Source organism: Triticum aestivum, chromosome 6A, assembly GCF_018294505.1.
Source record: "Triticum aestivum cultivar Chinese Spring chromosome 6A, IWGSC CS RefSeq v2.1, whole genome shotgun sequence".
Lineage (NCBI taxonomy): Eukaryota > Viridiplantae > Streptophyta > Magnoliopsida > Poales > Poaceae > Triticum > Triticum aestivum.
Genome location: NC_057809.1, coordinates 619,017,137 through 619,032,161, shown reverse-complemented (window position 1 = coordinate 619,032,161; position 15,025 = coordinate 619,017,137). Strand labels below are relative to the sequence as shown.

The following is a 15,025-nucleotide window of genomic DNA, read 5'->3' as shown; positions in this document are numbered from 1 at the left end:
CTTATCATGATGTTTAGTTATCGCAGTGCATATGTTTTCATACTATTTACACATAAAAATATCATGGGAGGGAGGTATAGTACCGTGCTATTTATCAGGGGTATATCCAGGCACAAATCTCTGATCAATTCATATTTGCTTTTCCACAAATCATGGCAAAAAGGGAATGGAAAACATAAGTGGACAAGTTTCCTGCTATTGTTGCCTGAAATAGCTTATCCACACACAGAGAGCTGATGCTGAAGAACATCACTAGTCAGCATCAATAAGATACTAACACCTACTTCCTTCAGAAAAGACGACGAAGACACTAGGATACAACACCATAATACATATGAAACCTTACACTAAAGTTGCAAAATTATCCATTCGTGGCCTATATACTCCCTATCAGACTATCACAAACAACAAACCAACAACTACAAATCGAACAGATTTCTGCTTCCAAATGCTAGTCAACAACACAGAAAAAAGGCTAGCAGTAGCAAACGATCAATTTGCAATCTACATACTTTACTTTCCAACTACAATCAGGATAACTGGAACAATGTCACCTTGAAGTCCACACCAAGCTATGCCTAGGCCGGCAACGGGAACCTCATTCCAACTGAAATGTGCATGCACATTGTGAGGCATAAGGTGAAGCTGGCCATGGACTTGGCGCTCAGGTACTTGATGGCGACGAGACCCCTTTCGGTGATTTCGTCACGGGCAACGACAATGCTCATTCGTGCACTAGCGGACACCCGCTGGGTCGAGAACTCGAGGAATGACCGGACCATCTCTGCGGTGACCCTGCCCGTGACATCCAGCACAAACCTCCGGTTGCTTGGCATGGCCAATGTGGTCGATACTCTCTCCATTACATAGCTAGGACCAGAATTGCAGACCTCTTGCACCACTGCTGCTTCAGCTCGAGAAATGGAGGCCTCCTTTGTGACCTGCCGTGAGGTCTTGACAAACGTCTCGACGGCGTCGTTGTAGACGGACACGAGCAGGTCCTTGAGCTTGGCGTCGTGCTTGGGGTCAGTGACGCGGTCCTATCGAGGTAGGCGGCGACGGCGGTGCTGACGAACACCCGGACGAGCTCCGCGGCGGCCTCCTTGCCCCTGTCGCTGCACAGCGTGGCGAGCCAGTCCGCCTGGCTAGGGGCGCGGGGCCGGGTCTCGGGATCATGGCAGGAGAGCATGAGGTTCCCGGCGAAGCTCCCGAGGACGGCGGAGGCGAACCCGACGCCGTCGGGGGAGAGGAGGCGGTTCAAGATCCGGTTGTGCAGCGGCGGGGAGGGAGGATCCAGGCCCCGGGCGGCCCGGTGGGAGGATAAGGCGCGGAGGGCCCCCGAGGCGAGCGACTCGGAGAGGGCGGAGGCGGCGGAGGAGACGTGGTCGGAGGCGGCGAGCTTGGAGAGGACGAGTGCGGGGAAGGAGTGGAAGAACCGAAAAAAGTGGATCTGAAGGAAATATGCCCTAAAGGCAATAATAAAGTTATTATTTATTTCCTTATTTCATGATAAATGTTTATTATTCATGCTAGAATTGTATTAACCAGAAACATAATACATGTGTGAATACATAGACAAACAGAGTGTCACTAGTATGCCTCTACTTGACTAGCTCGTTAATCAAAGATGGTTATGTTTCCTAACCATGGACAAAGAGTTGTTATTTGATTAACGGGATCACATCATTAGTTGAATGATCTGATTGACATGACCCATTCCATTAGCTTAGCACCCGATCGTTTAGTATGTTGCTATTGCTTTCTTCATGACTTATACATGTTCCTATGACTATGAGATTATGCAACTCCCGTTTGCCGGAGGAACACTTTGTGTGCTACCAAACGTCACAACGTAACTGGGTGATTATAAAGGTGCTCTACAGGTGTCTCCAAAGGTACATGTTGGGTTGGCGTATTTCAAGATTAGGATTTGTCACTCCGATTGTCGGAGAGGTATCTCTGGGCCCTCTCGGTAATGCATATCACTTAAGCCTTGCAAGCATTGCAACTAATGAGTTAGTTGCGGGATGATGTATTACGGAACGAGTAAAGAGACTTGCCGGTAACGAGATTGAACTAGGTATTGGATACCGACGATCGAATCTCAGGCAAGTAACATACCGATGACAAAGGAAACAACGTATGTTGTTATGCGGTCTGACCGATAAAGATCTTCGTAGAATATGTAGGAGCCAATATGGGCATCCAGGTCCCGCTATTGGTTATTGACCGGAGATGTGTCTCGGTCATGTCTACATTGTTCTCGAACCGTAGGGTCCGCACGCTTAAGCTTTCGATGACAGTTATATTATGAGTTTATGAGTTTTGATGTATCAAAGGAGTTCGGAGTCCCGGATGAGATCGGGGATATGACGGAGAGTCTTGAAATAGTCGAGACGTAAAGATCGATATATTGGACGACTATATTCGGACTTCAGAAAGGTTCCGAGTGATTCGGGTATTTTTCGGAGTACCGGAGAGTTACGGGAATTCTCCGGGGAGTATATGGGCCTTATTGGGCCATACAGGAATAGATGAGAGAGGCCAAAAGGAAGGTGGCCTGCGCCCCCCCTCTGGTCCGAATTGGACAAGGGGCGCAGCCCCCTTTTCCTTCTTCCTCTCCCCCTCTTTCCCCTTCTCCTACTCCAACAAGGAAAGAGGGAGTCCAACTCCCGATGTCGGGAGTACGACTCCCCTTGGCGCGCCCCTTCCTAGGCCGGCCGGCCCTTCCTCCCTTGCTCCTTTATATACGGGGGCAGGGGACACCCCATGACACACAAGTTGATCTTCATGATCGTTCCTTAGCCATGTGCGGTGCCCCCTTCCACCATATTCCACCCCGGTCATATTGTTGCAGTGCTTAGGCGAAGCCCTGCGACGGTAGAACATCAAGATCGTCACCACGCCGTCGTGCTGACGGAACTCCTCCACGACGCTTTGCTGGATCGGAGCCCGGGGATCGTCATCGAGTTGAACATGTGCCAAGAACTCGGAGGTGCCGGAGTAACGGTGCTTGGATCGGTCGGATCGGGAAGACGTACGACTACTTCCTCTACGTTGCGTCAACGCTTCCGCTTCGGTCTACGAGGGTACATAGACAACACTCTCCCCTCTCGTTGCTATGCATCACCATGATCTTGCGTGTGCGTAGGATTTTTTTTGAAATTACTACGTTCCCCAACAGTGGCATCCGAGCCTAGGTTTTATGTGTTGATGTTATATGCACGAGTAGAACACAAGTGAGTTGTGGGTGATATAAGTCATACTGCTTACCAGCATGTCATACTTTGGTTCGGCGGTATTGTTGGACGAAGCGGCCCGGACCGACATTACGCATACGCTTACGCGAGACCGGTTCTCCCGACGTGCTTTGCACATAGGTGGCTTGCGGGTGACAGTTTCTCCAACTTTAGTTGAACCGAGTGTGGCTACGCTCGGTCCTTGCGAAGGTTAAAACAACACCAACTTGACAAACTATCGTTGTGGTTTTGATGCGTAGGTAAGATTGGTTCTTGCTTAAGCCTGTAGCAGCCACGTAAAACTTGCAACAACAAAGTAGAGGACATCTAACTTGTTTTTGCAGGGCATGTTGTGATGTGATATGGTCAAGACTTGATGCTAAATTTTATTGTATGAGATGATCATGTTTTGTAACCGAGTTATCGGCAACTGGCAGGAGCCATATGGTTGTCGCTTTATTGTATGCAATACAATCGCGCTGTAATGCTTTACTTTATCACTAAGCGGTAGCGATAGTCGTGGAAGCATAAGATTGGCGAGACGACAACGATGCTACGATGGAGATCAAGGTGTCGCGCCGGTGACGATGGTGATCACGACAGTGCTTCGGAGATGGAGATCACAAGCACAAGATGATGATGGCCATATCATATCACTTATATTGATTGCATGTGATGTTTATCTTTTATGCATCTTATCTTGCTTTGATTGACGGTAGCATTATAAGATGATCTCTCACTGAATTATCAAGAAGTGTTCTCCCTGAGTATGCACCGTTGCGAAAGTTCTTCGTGCTGAGACACCACGTGATGATCGGGTGTGATAGGCTCTATGTTCAAATACAACGGGTGCAAAACAGTTGCACACGCGGAATACTCAGGTTATACTTGACGAGCCAAGCATATACAGATATGGCCTCGGAACATGGAGACCGAAAGGTTGAGCGTGAATCATATAGTAGATATGATCAACATAGTGATGTTCACCAATGAAACTACTCCATCTCACGTGATGATCGGACATGGTTTAGTTGATGTGGATCACGTGATCACTTAGAGGATTAGAGGGATGTCTATCTAAGTGGGAGTTCTTAAGTAATATGATTAATTGAACTTAAATTTATCATGAACTTAGTCCTGGTAGTATTTTGCAAATCATGTTGTAGATCAATAGCTCGCGTTGTTGCTTCCCTGTGTTTATTTTGATATGTTCCTAGAGAAAAACTATGTTGAAAGATGTTAGTAGCAATGATGCGGATTGGATCCGTGATCTGAGGTTTATCCTCATTGCTGCACAGAAGAATTATGTCCTTGATGCACCGCTAGGTGACAGACCTATTGCAGGAGCAGATGCAGACGTTATGAACGTTTGGCTAGCTCAATATGATGACTACTTGATAGTTTAGTGCACCATGCTTAATAGCTTAGAATCGGGACTTCAAATATGTTTTGAACGTCATGGACCATATGAGATGTTCCAGGTATTGAAGTTAATATTTCAAGCAAATACCCGAGTTGAGAGATATGAAGTCTCCAACAAGTTCTATAGCTAAAAGATGGAGGAGAATCGCTCAACTAGTGAGCATGTGCTCAAATTGTCTGGGTACTACAATCGCTTGAATCAAGTGGGAGTTAATCTTCCAGATAAGATAGTGATTGACAGAATTCTCTAGTCACCATCACCAAGTTAGTAGAACTTCGTGATGAACTATAATAAGCAAGGGATAACGGAAACAACTCCCAAGCTCTTCGTGATGCTGAAATCAACGAAGGTAGAAATCAAGAAAAACATCAAGTGTTGATGGTTGACAAGATCACTAGTTTCAAGAAAAGGGCAAAGGGAAGAAGGGGAACTGTAAGAAGAACGGCAAGCAAGTTGCTGCTCAAGTGAAGAAGCCCAAGTCTAGTCCTAAGCCTGAGACTAAGTGCTTCTACTGCAAAGGGACTGGTCACTGAAAGCGGAACTACCCCAAGTGATTGGTGGATAAGAAGGATGGCATAGTGAACATAAGTATATTTGATATACATGTTATTGATGTGTACTTTACTAGTGTTTATAGCAACCCCTCAGTATTTGATACTGGTTCAGTTGCTAAGAGTAGTAACTCGAAACGGGAGTTGCAGAATAAACAGAAACTAGTAAAAGTCGAGGTGACGATGTGTGTTGGAAGTAGTTCCAAGATTGATATGATCATCATCGCACTCTACCTATACTTTCGGGATTAGTGTTGAAACTAAATAAGTGTTATTTGGTGTTTGCGTTGAGCACGAATATGATTTGATCATGTTTATTGCAATACAGTTATTCATTTAAGTTAGAGAACAATTGTTGTTCTGTTTACATGAATAAAACCTTATATGGTTACACACCCAATGAAAATGGTTCGTTGGATCTCGACCATAGTGATACACATGTTCATAATATTGAAACCAAAAGATGCAAAGTTAATAATGATAGTGCAACTTATTTGTGGCACTGCCGTTTAGGTCATATTGGTGTAAAGCGCATGAAGAAACTCCATGCTGATGGGCTTTTGGAATCACTTGATGCTTGCGAACCATGCCTTATGGGCAAGATGACTAAAATGCCGTTCTCCGGAACAATGAAGCAAGCAATAGATTTGTTGGAAATCATACATACTGATGTATGTGGTCCGATGAATATTAAGGCTTGCAGCAGGTATCATTATTTTCTGACCTTCACAGATGATTTGAGAAGATATAGGGATATCTACTTGATGAAACATAAGTCTGAAACATTTGAACAGTTCTAAGAATTTCAGAGTGAAGTGGAAAATCATCGTGACAAGAAAATAAAAGTTTCTACGATATGATCGCAGAGGTAAAATATTTGAGTTACGAGTTTGGCCTTCAATTAAAACAATGTGAAATAGTTTCACTACTCACGCCACCTGGAACACCATAGTGTAATGGTGTGTCCGAACGTCATAACCGTACTTTATTAGATATAGTGCGATCTATGATGTCTCTTACCGATCTACCACTATCATTTTGGGGTTATGCATTAGAGACAGCTGCATTCACGTTAAATAGGGCACCATCTAAATCTGTTGAGACGACACCGTGTGAACTATGGTTTGGCAAGAAATCTAAGCTGTCGTTTCTTAAAGTTTGGAGTTGCGATGCTTATGTGAAAAAGTTTCATCTCGATAAGCTCAAACTCAAATCGGAGAAATATGTCTTCATAGGATACCCAAAGGAGACTGTTGGGTACACCTTCTATCACAGATCCGAAGGCAAGACATTTGTTGCTAAGAATGGATCCTTTATAGAGAAGGAGTTTCTTTCGAAAGAAGTGAGTGGGAGGAAAGTAGAAAACTTGATAAGGTAATTGTACCTTCTCCCTTATTGGAAAGTAGTTCATCACAGAAATCTGTTCTTGTGACTACTACACCAATTAGTGAGGAAGCTAATGATGATGATCATGTAACTTCAGATCAAGTTACTACCGAATCTCATAGGTAAACCAGAGTGAGATCCGCACCAGAGTGGTACGGTAATCCTGTTCTAGAGGTCATGTTACTTGACCATGACGAACCTACGAACTATGAGGAAGCGATGATGAGCCCAGATTCCACGAAATGGTTTGAGGCCATGAAATCTGAGATATGATCCATGTATGAGAACAAAGTATGGACTTTGATGGATTTGCCCGATGATCGGCAAGCCATTGATAATAAATGGATCTTCAAGAGGAAGACGGACACGGATAGTAGTGTTACTATCTACAAAGCTAGAATTGTCGCAAAGGGTTTTCGACAAGTTCAAGGTGTTGACTACGATGAGAGTTTCTCACTCATATCAATGCTTAAGTCTGTCCGAATCATGTTAGCAATTGCCGCATTTTATGAAATCTAGCAAATGGATAAACAAAACTGCATTCCTTAATGGATTTAAAGAAGATTTGTATATGATGCAACCAGAAGGTTTTGTCAATCCTAAAAGTGCTAACAAAATATGCAAGCTCCAGCGATCCATCTATGGACTGGTGCAAGCATCTCGGAGTTGGAATATACGCTTTGATAAGTTGATCAAAGCATATAGTTTTATACAGACTTGCGGTGAAGCCTGTATTTACAAGAAAGTGAGTGGGAGCACTACAGCATTTCTGATAAGTATATGTGTATGGCATATTGTTGATCGGAAATAATGTAGAATTATTCTGCAAAGCATAAAGGAGTGTTTGAAAGGATTTTTCAAAGAAAGACCTCGGTGAAGCTGCTTACATATTGAGTATCAAGATCTATAGAGATAGATCAAGAGGCTTGATAAGTTTTTTCAATGAGTACATACCTTGACAAGATTTTGAAGTAGTTCAAAATGGAACAGTCAAAGAAAAAGTTTCTTGCCTATGTTACAAGGTGTGAAGTTGAGTAAGACTCAAAGCACGACCACGACAGAAGATAGAAAGAGAATGAAAGTCATTCCCTATGCCTCAGTCATAGGTTCTATAAAGTATGCCATGCTGTGTACCAGATCTATTGCATACCCTACACTGATTTTGGCAAGGGAGTACAATAGTGATCTAGGAGTAGATCACTGGATAGCGGTCAAAATTATCCTTAGTGGAATAAGGATATGTTTCTCGATTATGGAAGAAAAAAAGGTTCGTTGTAAAGGGTTACGCCGATGCAAGTTTTGACACTAATCTAGATGACTCTAAGTCTCGATCTAGATACATATTGAAAGTGGGAGCAATTAGCTAGAGTAGCTCCATACAAAGCATTGTTGACATAGATATTTTCAAAATACTTACGGATCTGAATATGACAGACCCGGTGACTAAAATTATCTCACAAGCAAAACATGATCACACCTTAGTACTCTATGGGTGTTAATCACATAGCGATGTGAACTAGATTACTGACTCTAGTAAACCCTTTGGGTTTTGGTCACATATCGATGTCGACTATGGGTGTTAATCACATGGTGATGTGAACTATTGCTGTTAAATCACATGGCGATGTGAACTAGATTATTGACTCTAGTGCAAGTGGGAGACTGAAGGAAATATGCCCTAGAGGCAATAATAAAGTTATTATTTATTTCCTTATTTCATGATAAATGTTTATTATTCATGCTAGAATTGTATTAACCGGAAACATAATACATGTGTGAATACATAGACAAACAGTGTCACTAGTATGCCTCTACTTGACTAGCTCGTTAATCAAAGATGGTTATGTTTCCTAATCATGGACAAAGAGTTGTTATTTGATTAACGGGATCACATCATTAGTTGAATGATCTGATTGACATGACCCATTCCATTAGCTTAGCACCCGATCGTTTAGTATGTTGCTATTGCTTTCTTCATGACTTATACATGTTCCTATGACTATGAGATTATGCAACTCCCATTTGCCGGAGGAACACTTTGTTTGCTACCAAACGTCACAACGTAACTGGGTGATTATAAAGGTGCTCTACAGGTGTCTCCAAAGGTACATGTTGGGTTGGCGTATTTCGATATTAGGATTTGTCACTCCGATTGTCGGAGAGGTATCTCTGGGCCCTCTCGGTAATGCACATCACTTAAGCCTTGCAAGCATTGCAACTAATGAGTTAGTTGCGGGATGATGTATTACGGAACGAGTAAAGAGACTTGCCGGTAACGAGATTGAACTAGGTATTGGATACCGACGATCGAATCTCCGGCAAGTAATATACCGATGACAAAGGGAACAACGTATGTTGTTATGCGGTCTGACCGATAAAGATCTTCGTAGAATATGTAGGAGCCAATATGGGCATCCAGGTCCCGCTATTGGTTATTGACCGGAGATGTGTCTTGGTCATGTCTACATTGTTCTCGAACCGTAGGGTCCGCACGCTTAAGGTTTCGATGACAGTTATATTATGAGTTTATGAGTTTTGATGTATCGAAGGAGTTCAGAGTCCCGGATGAGATCGGTGATATGACGAGGAGTCTCGAAATGGTCGAGACATAAAGATCGATATATTGGACGACTATATTCGGACTTCGGAAAGGTTCCGAGTGATTCGGGTATTTTTCGGAGTACCGGAGAGTTACGGGAATTCGCCGGGGAGTATATGGGCCTTATTGGGCCATACGGGAATAGAGGAGAGAGGCCAAAAGGAAGGAGGCCTGCGCCCCCCCTCTGGTCCGAATTGGACAAGGGGCGCAGCCCCCTTTTCCTTCTTCCTCTCCCCCTCTTTCCGCTTCTCCTACTCCAACATGGAAAGAGGGAGTCCTACTCCCGATGGGAGTAGGACTCCCCTTGGCGCGCCCCCTCCTAGGCCGGCCGCCCCTTCCTCCCTTGCTCCTTTATATACGGGGGCAGGGGGCACCCCATGACACACAAGTTGATCTTCATGATCGTTCCTTAGCCGTGTGCGGTGCCCCTTTCCACCATATTCCACCTCGGTCATATTGTTGCAGTGCTTAGGCGAAGCCCTGCGACGGTAGAACATCAAGATCATCACCACGCCGTCGTGCTGACGGAACTCCTCCCCGACGCTTTGCTGGATCGGAGCCCGGGGATCGTCATCGAGCTGAACGTGTGCCAAGAACTCAGAGGTGCCGGAGTAACGGTGCTTGGATCGGTCGGATCGGGAAGACGTACGACTACTTCCTCTACGTTGCATCAACGCTTCCGCTTCGGTCTACGAGGGTACGTAGACAACACTCTCCCTTCTCGTTGCTATGCATTATCATGATCTTGCGTGTGCATAGGATTTTTTTTGAAATTACTACGTTCCCCAACAGGATCATGCTGCGATGCCGCTCGAAGGGACACCGAGTGGTGTGGCAGTTTTGCAATCGGGCACAGGGTTGCCAAATACATATTTCGTTCTAATTTATATTTGTATCTAGATGTGGAACAGCGTACATACATTGTTTTTGTGTCGCTCGTTAGCGATGGAACATTTTTTGCAAATCAATTTATCTCGGAGGTGATTACAGGGATATACTCTCTCTGTTCCTAAATATTTGTCTTTCTAGATATTTCAACAAGTGACTACATACGGAGCAAAATGAATGAATTTACACTCTAAAATATGTCTACATGCATCTGTATGTAGTAGTCCATTTGAAATGTCTAGAAAGACAAATATTTAGAACCGGAAGAAGTAGTGTGCATGCATGTGTTCATAGGAACTAGATCAGGACCGCGCCTTGGCGCAAGGGTGCCGGTCCCAATGTTTTGTTCAAATAGGTAATGCTAAGTTAGTAGTAATCCAGGTTCTGGCGCCGTATTCTTATTTTGATGCTGACAGGTGGTGTCTGTCTCGACACATTACCCAGATGTAAACAAAGTACAAATCTTTGTAAGAGTAATCAAACATGAGATCGTCTTTATAGATAATGTAACTGTTGCCAACATATCTTGGCGCATTGTCTGGTCCATCCCATTGCCTTAAGCTCGTAGCAAGCACACAACTTCCCATGCAGAGTATATGTCCTGGCAAGAAGAGAAAAGGAGGTGGAGCACCACAATACATAATTTATAAGACTAAAGAGGACTACAATATCACAATAATTCGAAGGAGCAATTGTGCCTACTCATGATCTCAACAGATGCGACTTTGGTACATATATTTCTTCCATCATTTTTCATTTGAATAATCACGATCTTAAAATTATGTCGGTGCAGTTTGGTTATAATCAAATCAATCAACCAGCTATGCAAGTATGATAGTTATCAACAAAGAGCTACTAACACCAAGGTATAGTCAACCTACAGGATAATTAAGCCCCTGGCTTTGATTAATGTAGTAGCCACGACCGACAGCCATGTCAACAACAATTTTCTACTTGATTTCCTAAAGAGTCCTGGTTCAATGATATAGAAAAGGTTACACATGTGAAAACTAACACCTTTTTAAATTAAAGCATGGGGTGGTCATATTTCACATACTTGTAAATTGCTTTCATATCATCTGGAATCTCTGTGATCTTTTGGACAGAGACAACTTTGTAGATAGTATTATTTTTCAGGACAGCAGACCGGATATAAAGTTCAGTAGTGTGTCGATTCGTTTCAAAGGATGCAAAGAACAAACTGCCGAGTAGGGTGGCTCACCCGCTGCTGTAGGCGTTGCTTGGAGGTGCCGGCAAATGGACGGGTTGTATTGGCCACCGGATCCAGTGCACGTGCAAGCTCGACGGGGAGCAGTGGTGCGAGAGCTTTGATGTCACGGCGGCTCACCTCTTCCTCGTTGGGATCCTCAGCGCACACCTCGTCTTCCGCCGCCAATAGAGAACTACAGACTATACGTATACAATGTGATTGGCAAGAGCTAATACTAAGTAGGATTAGTTAACTACTTTGGTAACCATCACAACTTGCTAACGTCCTTAGACTATCCAGATTTCTGAAAGTAAATACCATGTGTAATTCATATAAATTTGCATCACCCAGAAATCTTTGATGTGTCCTTCAAGAATATTAAAGCGGCTGAACTGGGCAAGAATCTTCCTTCAAGTACTTCCAGAAGGAAGATTTCAATAGCAATCTTGGAATAGTTCTGGTGTGATATATTTGAAACCTTCAAGCACCATTTTTGCTAATATAACTGAAAGCTTACCAAGAAGAAAAATAGTAAAATCAACTTAGGTTGCCAGTCAAATGTACAGCCCAACCATGATTATTTTTGTAGCAGCACAAAGAACTAAAAGGTGCCACTTCCATGCAGCCAATAATTTTAAATTAGATGCCCAAAACATATGTGGATTAAACTTCCTTAAAATAATGGTGATGCAAGCCTTCCTAATGCAGTTGCGGCATGGCTTGTTCAAATTCTCGCTTCTGGCTTACCTCCTCCGACCAGTTAGATTTATCATTTTTCTTCATTTATAAATACCCATAGTGACACAACAACATCTCGACTATGCTACAGCTATCACAGTGGTCTACAAATTACAGATTCGTATATGTATTTTGTTGTCGCCTCAAGTAGTTTTAGATTAAAATCCTGATCCAGAACTGCAGCTAAACTGGAGCGAGCGGTAGATTTCTTAGTCTGGTAATCTGATTTGGTAGTGCTTATACATCAAAAATTTGTTTATAGACAGAAAAACTATGTTATGCATTATCTACAAAAAAAATTGTTTTCGTATAGGGTCAGAAATACATTTCAGCATCCAAAGCAATAAGAGAGAAATAATTTCAGTATAATCAGTACAGAGCAACAATATCTGAACTTCTTGTCTGTCAAAAGTAATAATTGTTGGGGAACGTAGTAATTTCAAAAAATTTCCTACGCACACGCAAGATCATGGTGATGCATAGCAACGAGGGGAGAGCATGATCTACGTACCCTTGTAGATCGCAACGGAAGCGTTGACACAACGTAGAGGAAGTAGTCGTACGTCTTCTTCCCGATCCGACCGATCCAAGCACCATTACTCCGGCACCTCCGAGTTCTTAGCACACGTACAGCTCGATGACGATCCCCGGGCTCCGATCCAGCAAAGCTTCGGGGAGGAGTTCTGTCAGCACGACGGCGTGGTGACGATCTTGATGTACTACCGACGCAGGGCTTCGCCTAAGCACTACAACGATATGATCGAGGTGGAATATGGTGGCAGGGGGCACCGCACACGGCTAAGGAACGATCTCAATGATCAACTTGTGTGTCTAGAGGTGCCCCCTGCCCCTGTATATAAAGGAGCCAAGGGGGAGGGGTGCGTCGGCCAGGGAGAGGGCGCAGGAGGAGTCCTACTCCCACCGGGAGTAGGACTCCCCCCCCCCAATCCTAGTTGGACTAGGTTTCCCAAAGGGGGAAAGAGAGAGAGTGGGGGGGGCCGGCCCCTTCTCCTAGTCCTAATAGGACTAAGGGAAGGGGGGCGCGTGGCCACCTATGGGCTGCCCCTTTTCTCTTTTCCACTAAGGCCCATGAAGGCCCATATGGCTCCCGGGGGGTTCCGGTAACCTCCCGGTAATCCGGTAAAATCCCGATTTCACCCGGAACACTTCCGATATCCAAATATAGGCTTCCAATATATCAATCTTTATGTCTCGACCATTTCGAGACTTCTCGTTATGTCCGTGATCACATCCGGGACTCCGAACTAACTTCGGTACATCAAAACTCATAATAACTGTCATCGTAACGTTAAGCGTGCGGACCCTACGGTTCGAGAACAATGTAGACATGACCGAGACACTTCTCCGGTCAATAACCAATAGCGGGACCTGGATGCCCATATTGGCTCCTACATATTCTACGAAGATCTTTATCGGTCAGACCGCATAACAACATACGTTGTTCCCTTTGTCATCGGTATGTTACTTGCCCGAGATTCGATCGTCGGTATCCAATACCTAGTTCAATATCGTTACCGGCAAGTCTCTTTTCTCGTTCCGTAATACATCATCCCGCAACTAACTTATTAGTTGGAATGCTTGCAAGGCTTAAGTGATGTGCATTACCGAGAGGGCCCAGAGATACCTCTCCGACAATCGGAGGGACAAATCCCATTCACGAAATACGCCAACCCAACATCTACCATTGGAGACACATGTAGAGCTCCTTTATAATCACCCAGTTACGTTGTGACGTTTGGTAGCACACAAAGTGTTCCTCCGGCAAACGGGAGTTGCATAATCTCATAGTCATAGGAACATGTATAAGTCATGAAGAAAGCAATAGCAACATACTAAACGACCGGGTGCTAAGCTAATGGAATGGGTCATGTCAATCAGATCATTCAACTAATGATGTGACCTCGTTAATCAAATAAAAACTCTTTGTTCATGGTTAGGAAACTTAACCATCTTTGATTAACGAGCTAGTCTAGTAGAGGCATACTAGTGACACTCTGTTTGTCTATGTGTTCACACATGTATTATGTTTCCGGTTAATGCAATTCTAGCATGAATAATAAACATTTATCATGATATAAGGAAATAAATAATAACTTTATTATTGCCTCTAGGGCATATTTCCTTCAATAATATATGGAGATAATCTATCTTGCATGTGGCGCAACATTAAATTTAGCAGATCTCAAAACCAGACATGAATGTACTGAGTATAAAGGACATACCAGAACCATATATGAAGTAGAAAGGAAGACGCTGGAGTGACAAGTGGGTTCGAGCTAGGCACATTTCAACTTTCTGTAGTTAAGCTGGAAAAACACCATAGTTGTTCACCATTTATCATTAATGGAAAGCAGGCATATGCAACGCAGGAATCATAATCATATTTGTTCATATCCATAGACAAATACAAAGCAGAAAAATATCAAAGGAAAGCAACTGTATGAAATGCATATCACAAGACACAGGATTTCGGTCAAGTGGCTTTCAAGGGACCTCCATTGTGCAAAATGATAAGGAATTGAGCTTGACATATGAGAGAGAGGGAGAAGGAGAAATGGACCTGTAGATCATCAGCAGTACGATGTCCTTAACGGCACCATCTGGTATGTGGTGGTGGCGGCTTGCACTCTTCCTAGCCAGTACCTCACCAGGTAAGGCAAGTCATGACCTTGTCCGGCTCTAGCAGCGACCTGCAAGCCAAGAAAATAGAAAGATCAGCGGTCACACACACAGAGGCTTTGTAATGGTTATTGATTAGAGTCATTTCTAATTAGGTGGCTTCGTAATGGTTATTGATTAGAGCTATTTCTAATTAGACAAAACACTGAACCAGTACAGATTTTTTTCAAATCTGCACTTTTAAGAGGAAAAGCAAGATCACTCTGAAGGAAATATGCCCTATAAGCAATAATAAAGTTATTATTTATTTCCTTATATCATGATAAATGCTTATTATTCATGCTAGAATTG

The 15,025-nt window shown here is 43.5% G+C and overlaps 1 long non-coding RNA gene and 1 pseudogene across 1 annotated transcript; both read right to left on the bottom strand.

The window, feature by feature from the left end:
• Nucleotides 1-578: 578 nt before the first annotated feature.
• On the bottom strand, nt 579-11,021 carry LOC123129863 (protein PHLOEM PROTEIN 2-LIKE A10-like; annotated as a pseudogene).
• A 415-nt stretch (nt 11,022-11,436) lies between these two features.
• Nucleotides 11,437-14,747, bottom strand: LOC123129183 (uncharacterized). The gene is made up of 3 exons (XR_006463627.1): nt 14,616-14,747; nt 14,278-14,361; nt 11,437-11,496 (listed from the first exon to the last, which is right to left on the bottom strand). It is a non-coding gene; the product is annotated as an uncharacterized lncRNA (long non-coding RNA).
• Nucleotides 14,748-15,025: the final 278 nt, after the last annotated feature.